Consider the following 15,434-nt stretch of genomic DNA (forward strand, 5'->3'; position numbering starts at 1 on the left):
CTTGCAGAGAGAAATGAGTAGGGGTTACAACCCACGCCAGGCGCCACCCGATCCCAAGCGACGGCTCCTCTGGCCGCTGGCGGAACATCCTCCGGACGCGGGCGAGGCGCGCGGGGCCCCTGCCGGCCACCTTGCGCAGCACGTGACGCTGACGGCGGCGGCGGCGCGCGCGACCGGCGGCAGCCCGCAGTGGGAAGCTGACCGTCCGCGCGGTGACAGTGCCTGCACAGTCCAGCTCCCTCACACGACGACCGGCGTCCGCCGCCGCCGCTGCTGCCGCGTCCCGAGTGTATAACGCTGGCAACAGGTACCGTCCCAACTCCGCTTATCTAATCTACAATCTTGCATCAGCACTGATGTCGTTAGATAAACATAAGCACGGATGAAGGGGCCTGACATGGCCATTCTGACAGAACCCTTTCGGCATTCGTTTGGAATGACCCGTGGATACCACAGAAAGCCTAAACCGTTGATTACGGGCCAGCCGCGGTGGCCGAGCGGTTCTAGGCGCTTCGGTCTGGAACCGCGCGACTGCTACGTCGCAGGTTCGAATCCTGCCTCGGGCATGGATGTGTGTGATGTCCTTAGGTTAGTTTGGTTTAAGTAGTTCTAAGTTCTAAGGTACTGATGACCTCAGATGTTAAGTCCCATAGTGCTCAGAGCCATTTGAACCATTTTTTTTTTATTATTACGGTTTGAGACCCTCCCCTCGTTGCAGCAAATTCTGTGCTATTGACAAAAGCGTTGTGTCACCTAAGACCAAATAATGTCCTACGCCGTGATCGTATCTTCACCTTGTTAGAAGATCTTCAACAACGAGGAATACAGTCTTCGCAACAATAGGCGAGGTGGTGTCATCTGATCCGAGCTGTTTTTATCTCATTGGTCACAGAAAGGACATTTCTTACTCGTATTTCTCATAACATTATGACCTACAGAACCCACATCCTTTCTGTTGGTCGTATATAGATTTTCAGACAAAAAATCCATACGAATCAAGACTGAGAGCCGAACAGGATTCGAAGCAAGGTCATTGCATGAGTAATGTTTCATTCTGCAAACGTGGCTAACACAGTCTACGCTACATCTTTTCTATCAGAAACGTTAGTTCAAAAAAAATTAATAAACAATACTCGGTTTGTTGCTCAGCAGTACTAAGAACCTTGTTCATCTCAGGAATTCGAAATTATTTCCACATTTGCGCACATTCGTAATTGGTGAATGTTGGGTCTTGATAGATTTTAATATTCCTCTTAAACAGAATCTAGAGAAGCGCTGAGCTTAACACGCTCACTCGTCAAACGCATTGTCACTAACGTCGGATGTCTCCACGGCAGGACACAGTGAGTCTAGGTTTTCGATTTACCTAAGACGTCGATGAGAACGAACTGTACGAAAACATCCTTTCTTGCTGACCAGATCCCACTAGAGATAAAAATGATTTTAATAATTTGAACCGACTATCATCCAGGCAAGTGCTACCAAAATACCAACACTTGTTATGGAATAAAATGCACTATTGACAAGTTTCACTTTCAGAGGAAATTGTGAGGTTTTTGGAAATTCCGGAGAAAGTTACTACTGGTTGAAGCTCTGATGAACTAAAAGAATGCAACTTAGGAATGCACCTTAGGGTGTACACAAATGTCTTGTCGATGTCGAAGATGTTAGAAACCAGTGTCCGCATGTTTCACTTAAACCACAAAAAACTGATCAGAATTGTCAGGTAGTCTACCCAACGTCCGAAAATAGTGCAGTGTCTTAAGCAAGCGGCTACCTCGCTATGTGTCAAGCTTCTGGGTGGGTCGGCAACCATGTTCGGGTATTCAGCTGCCAAAACTCTGCTTGAGAAATGACAGGCCCATATCCGAGCCCCGATTATTAAGTGTTGAAGAAGGAAAAACGGTTTACATTGACTACGGCATGCTAACACTTCAACTGATCAAACTCTGATTTACTGAGAAACGGTGCGATATTATTTTGTGCATAGCCTGACAGTGAACCGGCTGCTGCATCAGATTTACTTCTTACGCAGTTTGAATGCTGTTTGCGGATCAATAGAGCTGCTGTCAACTTGAATTGAGGAGATCGAACTTCGGTAGACCCCTGTAAGGGAATTTCTAATTTTATTGGTTATCAGTCGTTGCAGCGAGGTGTCATGTGCTCGAACCACAGAATAGGAACTCCCTTGGTTACCATGGAAATACCTTCCTATTCGTTTGGACCCAGAGACTCCAAAATAAATCACGTTTTTGATATTAAATCTAACTCATTAGATCTCCATTAATAGGTCATCCTGCTTTACCTGACTTGGAAAATAATGTATGAGGTCTTTAAGTGTAAACCTCGAAACAAGCGTATTTCCATCGACGTGCCTGACTCCTCTGTTTTACTAGAGACACCGACGATCTTTTTATTCACAAAACTTCTTCGAACTGTGATTCGACCTTAGGATCTATCAAAGAAAACGCTCAGACAGTAAGAAAGATTACTTTATTTCACAGTATATGCCACAAGTGCACTGTCAAAGATAGTCTCTTTTTTTTCTTTGAATAAGATCTTCGGGATTAATGGAAAGACTGCTCTATAATAAGCGTCAATGAAAATTCCAGAAGACCTACATTGCTCTCTTCTGCTTTTCATCATACCTCAGTTTGCTGACCGATATACGATGTATACTACTAACCAGTAATCTGAAGCACAATAGGATCTGGTATTCTTACCAGATGTTGAAAAATATACGGCGAAGCTGTCTAGCCTTTGGAGATGCGGGATATCACGGACTGTGGGGTTTTAACGACTGCGGATGCCCTAAACCGATACCATTTGCTATAGGATTTGGCCACATACAGTGTGTGAGAATTTCCGCTTCCGTAGCTTAGTAGTCAGCGCGGCTGACCGACGTGGAGGGGAAAGGAGGGGCGGGGGGGGGGGGGGGGGAGAGACAGGTGCGTCCCCGGTACTGCCAGCGATTTTTCCTTGGTGGAAGGACTGGTACGGGATACGTTCAGCCTCGTGAGGACAACTGATGAGCTAATCGGACGCTTAGTAGCGGTTCCAAGGTCAAGAAACCCGACAACGACTGGGAGAACGGAGTGCTGACCACATTTCCCTCCATACCGCATCCTATGCCGCCACTGGCGAGGGATGTCATGGTGGTCGGTCGGGCCCGAAATTTACCTGTTTACCTAACGTGTCAGAACGCGAAGAAACACCTCGAAGAAAACGCTATATTTACACATAGCACAGATTCAGAGAACATCGTACTTGTGAAACACAACTGGCTCTCTATTTATACTAGGTAATGGGTTCTTTCGACAGGGGATATGAAGTTGATTGCGTATTTCCAGATTTCCAGAAGGCTTTTGAAGTGTTCATCACAAGTGTCTTCTAATCGTATGCATACCTGCGAGGTATCGTCTCAGTTGTACAGCTCGGTTCAAGACGTCCTGTCAGAAAAGTCACTCACAGTTCGTAGTAATTGACACGAGTGAAACACGGGTGATATTTGGGGTACCCCAAGGAGTTGTTACAGGCTTTCTGGTGTTCTTAATCTATATAAATGATTTAGGAGACGATCTGGCCAATTAAATTGTTTGCAGATGACACTGTCGTTTATCGTTTAGTAAACTCGTCAGAAGATCAATACGGATTACAAAATGATACAAACAGGGTGTCTCCACGATGCTAAAAGTGGCAGTTGACCATGAACAATAAAAAATCCGAGGTCTTCCAGATGAGTACTAAAAATATATATCAAATTTCGGTTACATGACTAATCACACAGTCATACAGGCTGTCGATTAAGCTAAACGCCTAGGGATTACAATTAGGAACAACCTAAGTTGGAAGCACCACTCGGAAAATGTTGTGGGAGAGGTGAACCTAACACTGAGTTTTATTAGCAGGACACTTAGGAGATGTAACATACCTACCAAAGAGAGTGCCTGCACTACGCGGGTCCGTCCTCTTCTAGAGCATTGCTCGCTGTATTGGGTCCGTACCAGATAGCGCTGACGAAGAACTTTGGAAAATTTCAAAAAACATGTTTTGTATTATCCTAAATAGGGGAGAGAGTGTTGTGGATATGATATACGAGCTGGGGTGGCAATGTTAAAACAAAAGCGTTTTCGATTCCAGCGATAGCTTTCCACCAAGTTTCAATCATTATCTTTCTCCTCCGGATGTGAAAATATTTTGATTTCCACCTACACAGAGATAACCAACCATTGTGATAAAATAACAAAAATCAGAGCTCGCACGGGAAGATTTGTGTGTTCATTTTTCCCCGCACTCTTTGACAGTGGAACGATCGAGAAATACTCTGACAGTGGTTTTGTGAAACCTCTGCGAAGCACTTTAAGTGTGAACTGATTTATACAGTAGTCAGGTAGATGTACATGCGGATGAAACGGCGTGAACAAGCAATCACTTGCGTGACCTTGACAGATGAAATAGCAATTACCACTAATCTGATGTGAAGTGTTTTGCTGCCCATGAAACAGTATAAATACATCAGTTATTGATACCAAACATTTTAAAACGTAGTTCATGAAATTATTGAAGCGATAAAGTAAAATCGAACTGCAATTTATAAAAGAAATGCTTGGGCTACACTCAGTTCGCCGTAGAATTATGAGAAGTATAATAGCTGTGCTCATGTAACTCACAAAAAGTGGAGACTACATTTTCGTTCTTTCTTCCACATTGCTTGCAAGTAAGAACCTAACTAGTAAATTCATTACTTGCACATAACTAATCGTGGAGGACAATCAATACTTACTCATCATACGCAGAAATGTAGACCCAAATGATGAAACCGTTTGTTGCCTCGTGAGAAATTAAACGTATCATTTACTAAAAATTATGATGACGGTTACCTGTATTTAGAACAAACTGTGGAAACTGTTTGTGGCTCTTCACAGTTAATGCATCACAGAGGTAAGACGATCTGCTGCAGCAATGTTGTTGTTATGGTTTTCAGTCTGAAGACTGGTTTAACGCAGCTCTTCATGCTACTCTATCGTGTACATAACTACTACAACTTACACACTTCTGAATTTTCTTATTGTATTCATCTATTGGTCTCCCTTTACGATTTTAACCCCCCCCCTCCCCCCCCCCCACACACACACTCCCCTCCAGTACTAAATTCGCGATCCCTTGATATCTTCTAATCAGGTTATGTCACAAATTTCCAAATTGTGGAAACTGTGGAGTTGGAGTGCACACGTGGGTTTTTTAGGTTAGAGAATTCCCTCCCTGGGCTCGACAAGACGCCTCCTGAGACGCGGCAAGGTAGGAGTAGGCAAAATGCAACAGGGAATAACAATATTAATCTGCTAATAGTAAACTGCAGGAGCGTCTATAGAAAGGTCCCAGAACTGCTCTCATTAATAAACGGTCACAATGCCCACATAGTACCAGGGACAGAAAGTTGGCTGAAACCAGATTAAACAGTAATGAAGTTCTAAACTCAGATTGGAATGTATACGGCAGAGACAGGCTGGACAGTGAAGGGGGAGGTGTGTTTATAGCGATAAGAAATGCAATTGTATCGAAGGAAATTGACGAAGATCCGGAATGTGAAATAATTTGGGTGAAGGTCACGTTTGAAGCAGGCTCAGACATGGTAATTGGATGTCTCTACAGGCCCCCTGGCTCAGCAGCTGTTGTGGCTGAGCACCTGAAGGATAATTTGGAAAATATTTCGAGTAGTTATAGTTCTGGGTGGAGATTTTAATTTGCCGGATATAGACTGGGAGACTCAAACGTTCATAACAGGTGGCAGGGACAAAGAATCCAGTGAAATTTTTTTAAGCGCTTTATCTGAAAACTACCTTGAGCAGTTAAACAGAGAACCGACTCGTGGCGTTAACATATTAGACCTTCTGGTGACAAACAGACCCGAACTACACTCCTGGAAATTGAAATAAGAACACCGTGAATTCATTGTCCCAGGAAGGGGAAACTTTATTGACACATTCCTGGGGTCAGATACATCACATGATCACACTGACAGAACCACAGGCACATAGACACAGGCAACAGAGCATGCACAATGTCGGCACTAGTACAGTGTATATCCACCTTTCGCAGCAATGCAGGCTGCTATTCTCCCATGGAGACGATTGTAGAGATGCTGGATGTAGTCCTGTGGAACGGCTTGCCATGCCATTTCCACCTGGCGCCTCAGTTGGACCAGCGTTCGTGCTGGACGTGCAGACCGCGTGAGACGACGCTTCATCCAGTCCCAAACATGCTCAATGGGGGACAGATCCGGAGATCTTGCTGGCCAGGGTAGTTGACTTACACCTTCTAGAGCACGTTGGGTGGCACGGGATACATGCGGACGTGCATTGTCCTGTTGGAACAGCAAGTTCCCTTGCCGGTCTAGGAATGGTAGAACGATGGGTTCGATGACGGTTTGGATGTACCGTGCACTATTCAGTGTCCCCTCGACGATCACCAGTGGTGTACGGCCAGTGTAGGAGATCGCTCCCCACACCATGATGCCGGGTGTTGGCCCTGTGTGCCTCGGTCGTATGCAGTCCTGATTGTGGCGCTCACCTGCACGGCGCCAAACACGCATACGACCATCATTGGCACCAAGGCAGAAGCGACTCTCATCGCTGAAGACGACACGTCTCCATTCGTCCCTCCATTCACGCCTGTCGCGACACCACTGGAGGCGGGCTGCACGATGTTGGGGCGTGAGCGGAAGACGGCCTAACGGTGTGCGGGACCGTAGCCCAGCTTCATGGAGACGGTTGCGAATGGTCCACGCCGATACCCCAGGAGCAACAGTGTCCCTAATTTGCTGGGAAGTGGCGGTGCGGTCCCCTACGGCACTGCGTAGGATCCTACGGTCTTGGCGTGCATCCGTGCGTCGCTGCGGTCCGGTCCCAGGTCGACGGGCACGTGCACCTTCCGCCGACCACTGGCGACAACATCGATGTACTGTGGAGACCTCACGCCCCACGTGTTGAGCAATTCGGCGGTACGTCCACCCGGCCTCCCGCATGCCCACTATACGGCCTCGCTCAAAGTCCGTCAACTGCACATACGGTTCACGTCCACGCTGTCGCGGCATGCTACCAGTGTTAAAGACTGCGATGGAGCTCCGTATGCCACGGCAAACTGGCTGACACTGACGGCGGCGGTGCACAAATGCTGCGCAGCTAGCGCCATTCGACGGCCAACACCGCGGTTCCTGGTGTGTCCGCTGTGCCGTGCGTGTGATCATTGCTTGTACTGCCCTCTAGCAGTGTCCGGAGCAAGTATGGTGGGTCTGACACACCGGTGTCAATGTGTTCTTTTTTCCATTTCCAGGAGTGTATTTGAAACAGTTAACGCAGAACAGGGAATGAGCGATTATAAAGCGGTTACTGCATCGATGATTTCAGCCGTAAATAGAAATATTAAAAAAGGTAGGAAGATTTTTCTGTTTAGCAAATGTGACAAAAAGCAGATTTCGGCTCAACACAAAAGTTTTGTTTCAAGTACAGATAGTGTTGAGGATCAGTGGACAAAGTTCAAAACCATCGCACAATATGTGTTAGATGAGTATGTGCGAAGCAAGTTCGTAAGAGATGGAAAAGAGCCACCGTGGTACAACAACCGAGTTAGAAAACTGTTGCGGAAGCAAAGGGAACTTCACAGCAAACATAAACATAGCCAAAGCCTTGCAGACAAACAAAAATTACGCGAAGCGATATGTAGTGTGAGGAGGGCTATGCGGGAGGCGTTCAATGAATTCGAAAGTAAAGTTCTATGTACTGACTTGTCAGAAAATCCTAAGAAATTTTGGTCTTATGTCAAAGCGGTAGGTGGATCAAAACAAAATGTCCAGACACTCTGTGACCAAAATGGTACTGAAACAGAGGATGACAGACTAAAGGCCGAAATACTAAATGTCTTTTTCCAAAGCTGTTTCACAGAGGAAGACGGCACTGTAGTTCCTTCTCTAGCTTGTAGCACAGATGACAAAATGGTAGATATCGACATAGACGACAGAGGGATAGAGAAACAATTAAAATCGCTCAAAAGAGGAAAGGCCGCTGGACCTGATGGGATACCAGTCCGATTATACAGAGTACGCGAAGGAACTTGCCCCCCTTCTTGCAGCGGTGTACCGTAGGTCTCTAGAAGAGCGTAGCGTTCCAAAGGATTGGAAAGGGGCACAGGTCATCCCCGTTTTCAAGAAGAGACGTCGAACAGATGTGCAGAACTATAGACCTTTAGCTCTAACGTCAATCAGTTGTAGAATTTTGGAACACGTATTATGTTCGAGTATAATGACTTTTCTGGAGACTAGAAATCTACTCTGTAGGAATCAGCATGGGTTTCGAAAAAGACGATCGTGTGAAACCAAGCTCGCGTTATTCCTCCACGAGACTCAGAGGGCCATAGACACGGGTTCACAGGTAGATGCCGCGGTTCTTGACTTCCGCAAGGCGTTCGATACAGTTCCCCACAGTCGTTTAATGAACAAAGTAAGAGCATATGGACTATCAGCCCAATTGTGTGATTTGATTGAAGAGTTCCTAGATAACAGAACGCAGCATGCCGTTCTCAATGGAGAAAAGTCTTCCGAAGTAAGAGTGATTTCAGGTGTGCCGCAGGGGAGTGTCGTAGGACCGTTGCTATTCACAATATACATAAATGACCTTGTGGATGACATGGGAAGTTCACTGAGGCTTTTTGCGGATGATGCTGTGGTATATCGAGAGGTTGTAACAATGGAAAATTGTACTGAAATGCAGGAGGATCTGCAGCGAATTGACGCATGGTGCAGGGAATGGCAATTGAATCTCAATGTAGACAAGTGTAATGTGCTGCGAATACATAGAAAGAAAGATCCCTTATCATTTAGCTACAAAATAGCAGGTCAGCAACTGGAAGCAGTTAATTCCATAAATTATCTGGGAGTACGCATTAGGAGTGATTTAAAATGGAATGATCATACAAAGCTGATCGTCGGTAAAGCAGATGCTAGACTGAGATTCATTGGAAGAATCCTAAGGAAATGCAATCCGAAAACAAAGGAAGTAGGTTACAGTACGCTTGTTCGCCCACTGCTTGAATACTGCTCACCCGTGTGGGATCCGTACCAGATAGGGTTGATAGAAGAGATAGAGAAGATCCAACGGAGAGTAGCGCACTTCGTTACAGGATCATTTAGTAATCGCGGAAGCGTTACGGAAATGATAGATAAACTCCAATGGAAGACTCTCCAGGAGAGACGCTCAGTAGCTCGGTACGGGCTTTTGTTGAAGTTTCGAGAACATACCTTCACCGAGGAGTCAAGCAGTATATTGCTCCCTCCTACGTATAACTCGCGAAGAGACCATGAGGATAAAATCAGAGAGATTAGAGCCTACACAGAGGCATACCGACAATCCTTCTTTCCACGAACAATACGAGACTGGAATAGAAGGGAGAACAGATAGAGGTACTCGAGGTACCCTCCGCCACACACCGTCGGGTGGCTTGCGGAGTATGGATGTAGATGTAGATGAACTGTTTCTGGTGCTTCATAATAATGGCATCTCAGAGGTAAGACCTGCATCAGCGATGGGACGTTATATTGTATTTGCAGCGTCACTGGTTGTTAATACTGATTTGTTTTCCGTTATTTGCCTAAACATTTATTTGCGTGTTCCTCGGACAAGTTCACAGACAATTTTCGCTTACTTCTGTGCAGTCCTAGTAAATACATTGTTTCCAACAGCGTACCCGCCGACGAATTATTTATAACAGAAGCGCAGCTACTGAACATGAAGAAATTAACACGCTCGAGTTGCAGTGCAAGACAAAGAGGGGTTCTGCCTCGGATACTGGAACCAGTTTTGTAGTTAGTGTCACTACGCTGCTACGGGAAAGGCTTTAGCAGCAGGCAGCAGGTACGGACTCTGCGTACACCTTGACGCGAGCCTCCTCCGATATGTCTTCTCCTACCAAACGCTATTCTACTTTCTCCCATGAGTGATTGCAACTGCAACACGAAACACCTTGATATGTTGCCGTTGCTTCTGTGTTTAACACTCTGTTAGTAGCGAGGTCTTCGGGTATAAATACTTACCTCGTCAACAGAGAAGAAATGAAGGACAAATCCGGAATGTGCATTCACTTTTTCTGCAACAGTTAACCAGTGAACCGAGAATTACCCAAGTTGTCTTCACGACTATTCCTCATGTGTAGTTCCATGCACAGCAGTTAAAAATGGTTGGAAGCTGAACTGTACAGCAGTCTCCGTCCTTATAAGCGAGTGGCCGTCTGTATTTGTCAGGTAATATAGTTCGTATGCCCAGCAAATATCATCCTGGACAAATTTTATAGTCTGACCTGAAAGTATGAAACGCAACAGTGGCGCACCAAGGAAACGTTTTAAAGGCATCATCAGACTTAATCTAAAGTATGGCTGTCAACAACTCGCAAATTATTTCAAGGATGTCGTCAGTGATTGATTATCACAGTTACTTTAGCACATCTAAGTGACATATAAAATGTTTTGCTTTTTTGATTCCAAAACCAATTTTTGGATGCAAAAAATTATAGGTTGCTCTTGTATTGTTGGATTTTTACTGTGTAATAAAGTCAATGCCACAAAATGATATGAAACAGCCTAACAAAAGAATGTATTCACCATCTGCTGAATACGGATTTCGTGTGAGTGGTAACAACCAATGAAGCACATCCTTGAATTGTTCAAACCTCTATACACCTTTCTATTCACACTTGTACAACCAGCTGGCAAGCAAGCCAGTTTTACAGCGGCTTTTCGATGTGGTTCTACTGTAACCACGTGCTTGGTGACCTTCAACGTCAGAGAGCGCCATTTTGGAGACGGCGACAGAGCAGTCGTGTGTGGGCCTTTGATTGGTCTGTACTATGTATTCTCCATCGAGATCTGCTTCTAAACAAGATGATCGTACGATAAACACAGAAACAGTTTCTTTACTGTGTTATTGTAAATTATCACATAACTATGCATAACTGGAATAAACGGTGAATTAACTAATTCAGCAGTGAAAACTAAGCCAACAATATGTGTGTGTTCCATGTTGGAAGTGAAGTGTACTGGGTTCACAACTTAGGTAATAGCGAATAATGTATTTCGTTCTGTATTTGAGCATTCACCAGTGTAATTTATAATTGTAAGTATTCGCCAGCAGACTTTTGTAAAGTATAAGAGATCTCTTTATTGTGTTTGAAGCATTTGTTATTTGCAAAATGCTAGGAAAGACGAGCTGATGATAAACAGGAATTGCTTCAACAAAAACTAACTGTACTGAAAGAACGAAAAATCTCACTTTGATTTTAGTGAATTGCAGTAGTACGTAAGAAAACGCCTTCTACATTCTGCACATTAATTTTTATTTTATTTATACACCAGATGCGTTTCGCCTATGTAACAATGCTTCTTCAGTTGGGGTCCTGGAATATTACTGATTCTTTCATTGTCACAAACTGGATATCAATTTAAAAATATGGCAGGACACCCACTGATGATGCCTTGTTAAAAAGATGGAACATGTCTGGGTTCATAAATAAAATAAATTAACATGTAGCATGCAGAAGGCGTTTTTCTGTAAACAACTGCAATTTATTTACAGCTAGTGCAGAAATTGACCACCACAAGAAACTTGTTTCTTTTTAGTGTTTCTTTGTGAAAGGGAATGTTGCTTTGAAATGCAGACTAATTCACAATTTAAAATATTCTTGAGTATGGAAATGAGCTGTGAAGCTCTATAAAATTAAGTGTTGAAGAAAAGCTATTGAGATTTCTGCAATAAATATTTCCTATGAACACAAAAGTTACCAAGTAATGTTATCATGGCATAAAATATTAATAAATGCACTGATATTCTGCAGTGTTGTTTAGAGTTTAAATTTTACAACTAAAGTAGACTGATTCAGCAAATAAGATTACTTTAGAAGATTTACGTCATTTTATATTCAAACGTCCTTCAGTTTACTTAAAATCTATAAAGAGCTCTTTTAAATTTTATTAATATATCATTGGTCCTTCTGTTTGCTCATGATACAATTTTAACGACTGTGATAGTCGTTAAGTTGTGAAGAAAATGAATAATACTCTTTCATTGACTGGTGCTATGATAATAAGGTACGTTTAGATATTCCTTGAGCTATAGCAGTGAGACATTCTGTTACTAGTATTCAGAGTATTCAGAGAGAAGTAGTGTATTACACACTGATCGCCTTTCTAGAACACAGGGCCAGCTGGTCATTGAAAGAAAATACATTTCACAAATACAAAGAGCATTCTGTCACAAAGGGGTAGCATCTCAGTTTATTGTCATCTCCTGAATTTATCTGTAACAACCATCATTTCTGAACACTTTATAATTGTTATATATATTTCTGCTGTCATTAGATTAATGAAATTGACTTACCGCAACCACGAGTAGAAATACTATGAATTAGTGAATATTCACTGTACAGTTTCCTTGACAACACTACAATTTTTGGAGTAAGGAAGTTCATTTTCAGTTCAAAAACTAATAGTTATGTATTACTTATAGAATATTAATCTTTATTCGACTATCTCAATATGATTATTATCTTAGTCTTTGATTACTTTTATATTATTAGGCGTATTGATCAGCAATACCATTATCCTACTCCTAGAGCAAGTTATATTCATTATTATTTAGATTTTTTCTGTTCTAGACGTATTACTACATCACTCAGCCATGAATTTCTTGTTTTATCTTTGTCCTATTTAAAGAAGCTCTGATTATTATAGTTAATATTTAAAACATTAGATATATTACAGTTAATATCATTTTATACTCAGTTCAATATCATTTTATACTCAAATCATTTATTTTTGGTAATAACTTTTTGTAATGATGACACCTATGCAAAGCAATATAAAAAAAGTTAATAGCAATATATTTATCTGATATTTCGAACTTATTTGCTCCACTCTTATGCAGTACAGTACATCATGATGTATGAAGACATTGTTTAAGCTAATTAGTCAGCGCTTCTGCTGCTTAATACATTTTTTACATCTCTAAAGTGCTGATATGTTGCATTAGTTAGGGAAGAATAACTACAAACAATTTTAAATCATTTTTGTATAGTATCATTTCTGTTCAGGTTTTCCAACTAGTTTTATGATAATTTTTTGTAAGTACCTGTAAATAGTAAAAATATTTTACACTGTTTTATTATTACTTTTAATTGAAATATAAATATTTAAATAATATTAAACAACAGTGTGTTGGAGCAATGTCTGACTTTCTGGTCCTCATCCAATATAAGCAAGATAATAGTTTAATATTGTTCAGACTGATACAATACTTGCAGATATTTTACAGTAAACATGAATGCCATAAGATATTAGAGTAATATAGGCATATGGTGGATTTTTGTTGTATGAACTGCATCTGTTTGGTCCAAATCTCTTCCTTCAAAGAACATAGCAACTTTGGTCATTTGTGCTATCCAGTACAAAGGCCAAGAAGCCCTTCAAGTAATCTTCAGAGCTACTGGTACCCTCAGAACGATTCAAAACTAATGACATGGTTAGTCTGTCTTGTAATTTAGTTAACGTGCTAGCAGTAGATGTGGAATGTGAGGTTGTTCATGTATATGATGCTATGTCTGAAGAGATACTAAATTAGCAAGGGATCAAATCGCGAATGTCAGATTTCTGCGCCGATACCGTTACTCATTCATCTCTGTAGGACCTTTCTCTCGTCTAAATGATGAATGGTAAACTGACAGTGTCCTTGTCTGTTTGTGCGATAGAGGCTGGTTGTCACAGCTCAGCCCATCATTGCAGAGGCCGCATCTGGAGCTCACACTGCTGGATGCCTGACATTCAGTCCTATTGTTGTCTCTACTTACTTCCTTGCTCTGTCTTCTTTTTCTATCATAATGGTCGTTATTTTTACAGTGATCATAGTCTCTGTTTCTTGAGTGACAGCCGGCCGCGGTGGTCTAGCGGTTCAGGCGCTCAGTCCGGAACCGCGCGACTACTACGGTCGCAGGTTCGAATCCTGCCTCGGGCATGGATGTGTGTGATGTCCTTAGGTTAGTTAGGTTTAAGTAGTTCTAAGTTCTAGGGGACTGATGACCACAGATGTTAAGTCCCATAGTGCTCAGAGCCATTTGAACCATTCTTGAGTGACAGTTACACAAGAAGAAACAGGTCCATAATGTATAAGGATGTTTATGATGCTAGAACTGACAGCGGCAATAAATGGTGTCCCAAATGGCTCTGAGCACTATGAGACTTAACGTCTGAGGTCATCAGTCCCCTAGAACTTAGAACTACTTAAACCTAACTAACCTAAGGACATCACACACATCCATGCCCGAGGCAGGATTCGAACCTGCGACCGTAGCAGTCGCGCGGTTCCAGACTGAAGCGCCTAGAACCGCTCGGCCACACCGGTCGGCTGGTGTCCCACGTGATAGTTAACAGCATTATATGTTTTAAGGATGACTTCTTTTTCTAAGTTAAAAATATTTAAGAGCCTTCCTCTCACGATCAGATAACATAGTACTGTACTGTCCTCCTCTTCGTTTTATCGCATAGCGCTCTTTCTTCCCTGTACGCTGTGGAAATCGAGTTTGCTTGCCTAGAAAAATTGGGTGAACTGGCCGCGCTGATAGACTGACGTCACCACTGCAGGTGCCAGTGCAGAGCCATTTGGTGTTTCCTGCCGTTTCTGCTCACCTGGCACTCTGGCCGTTGACAAGTGGGCCGGCCGGCAGCTGCAGCTTCCACTGCAGGGTTGCCAGTTTCCTACTGGACAGTTAATTACTGCTCTATGTTGAGGTCCAAGCACGGTGACAAAAAAAGAGCAGGTGCCTTTGGTAGACACAGTCTGGAAAATACTTATGATATTTTCGATTAAACTCAGAGAACACACTGTTCTAAAAAATTGACATGGAGGGGTATGTATTTTTCTCCTTTCCCTTTTTACTGTAACGACGAGAGACAGACGACCTCACCACTTCACTGATACATCTAAGAAGTGCTTTCGTCATGTGTTTTGATCGTTCCACATGAATACTGGCAATGTTTCGTTAATCAGTTGGACAGCTCAGTATTCCTCGAATATCGTTTGCAAATAGAATGTAATCACTTCCCTCTTGCTCATCATTTAGGCCAGATGTAATGAACAAAAATTAGTAACAATATGCAAAAACAAATAAATCGTATGAGTAAATATAGAGCATATGTCAGTCAATAATTCATGGAATACGAGCGATATATTCTGTTGACTAAATGTTTGTATAGTTTCCAAGTACATGGCAGAGTAGACTCAAATCCAAATACCTGCCTTTTGTGCGAGAGTACATCAAAATGAAACCTCCAAATCCGTCCCAAAATCTTACCTGTATTTCATGACTGGAGCGGTCTTTACTCTGTGAACATACCATTTTCT

General features: G+C 42.7%; 1 protein-coding gene across 1 annotated transcript in view; it reads left to right on the plus strand.

Annotated features, from left to right (window-relative positions):
• Nucleotides 1-201: 201 nt before the first annotated feature.
• LOC124710804 (protein unc-13 homolog 4B-like) overlaps nucleotides 202-15,434 on the plus strand; it is a 145,083-nt gene continuing 129,850 nt past the window's right edge. The window contains exon 1 of the mRNA XM_047240954.1: nucleotides 202-307. The gene's annotated coding sequence lies outside the window, so the exon portion shown is untranslated. The remainder of the gene's footprint in view (nucleotides 308-15,434) is intronic.

This window comes from Schistocerca piceifrons, chromosome 1 (genome assembly GCF_021461385.2).
Source record: "Schistocerca piceifrons isolate TAMUIC-IGC-003096 chromosome 1, iqSchPice1.1, whole genome shotgun sequence".
In the NCBI taxonomy this organism is placed as follows: Eukaryota; Metazoa; Arthropoda; class Insecta; order Orthoptera; family Acrididae; genus Schistocerca; species Schistocerca piceifrons.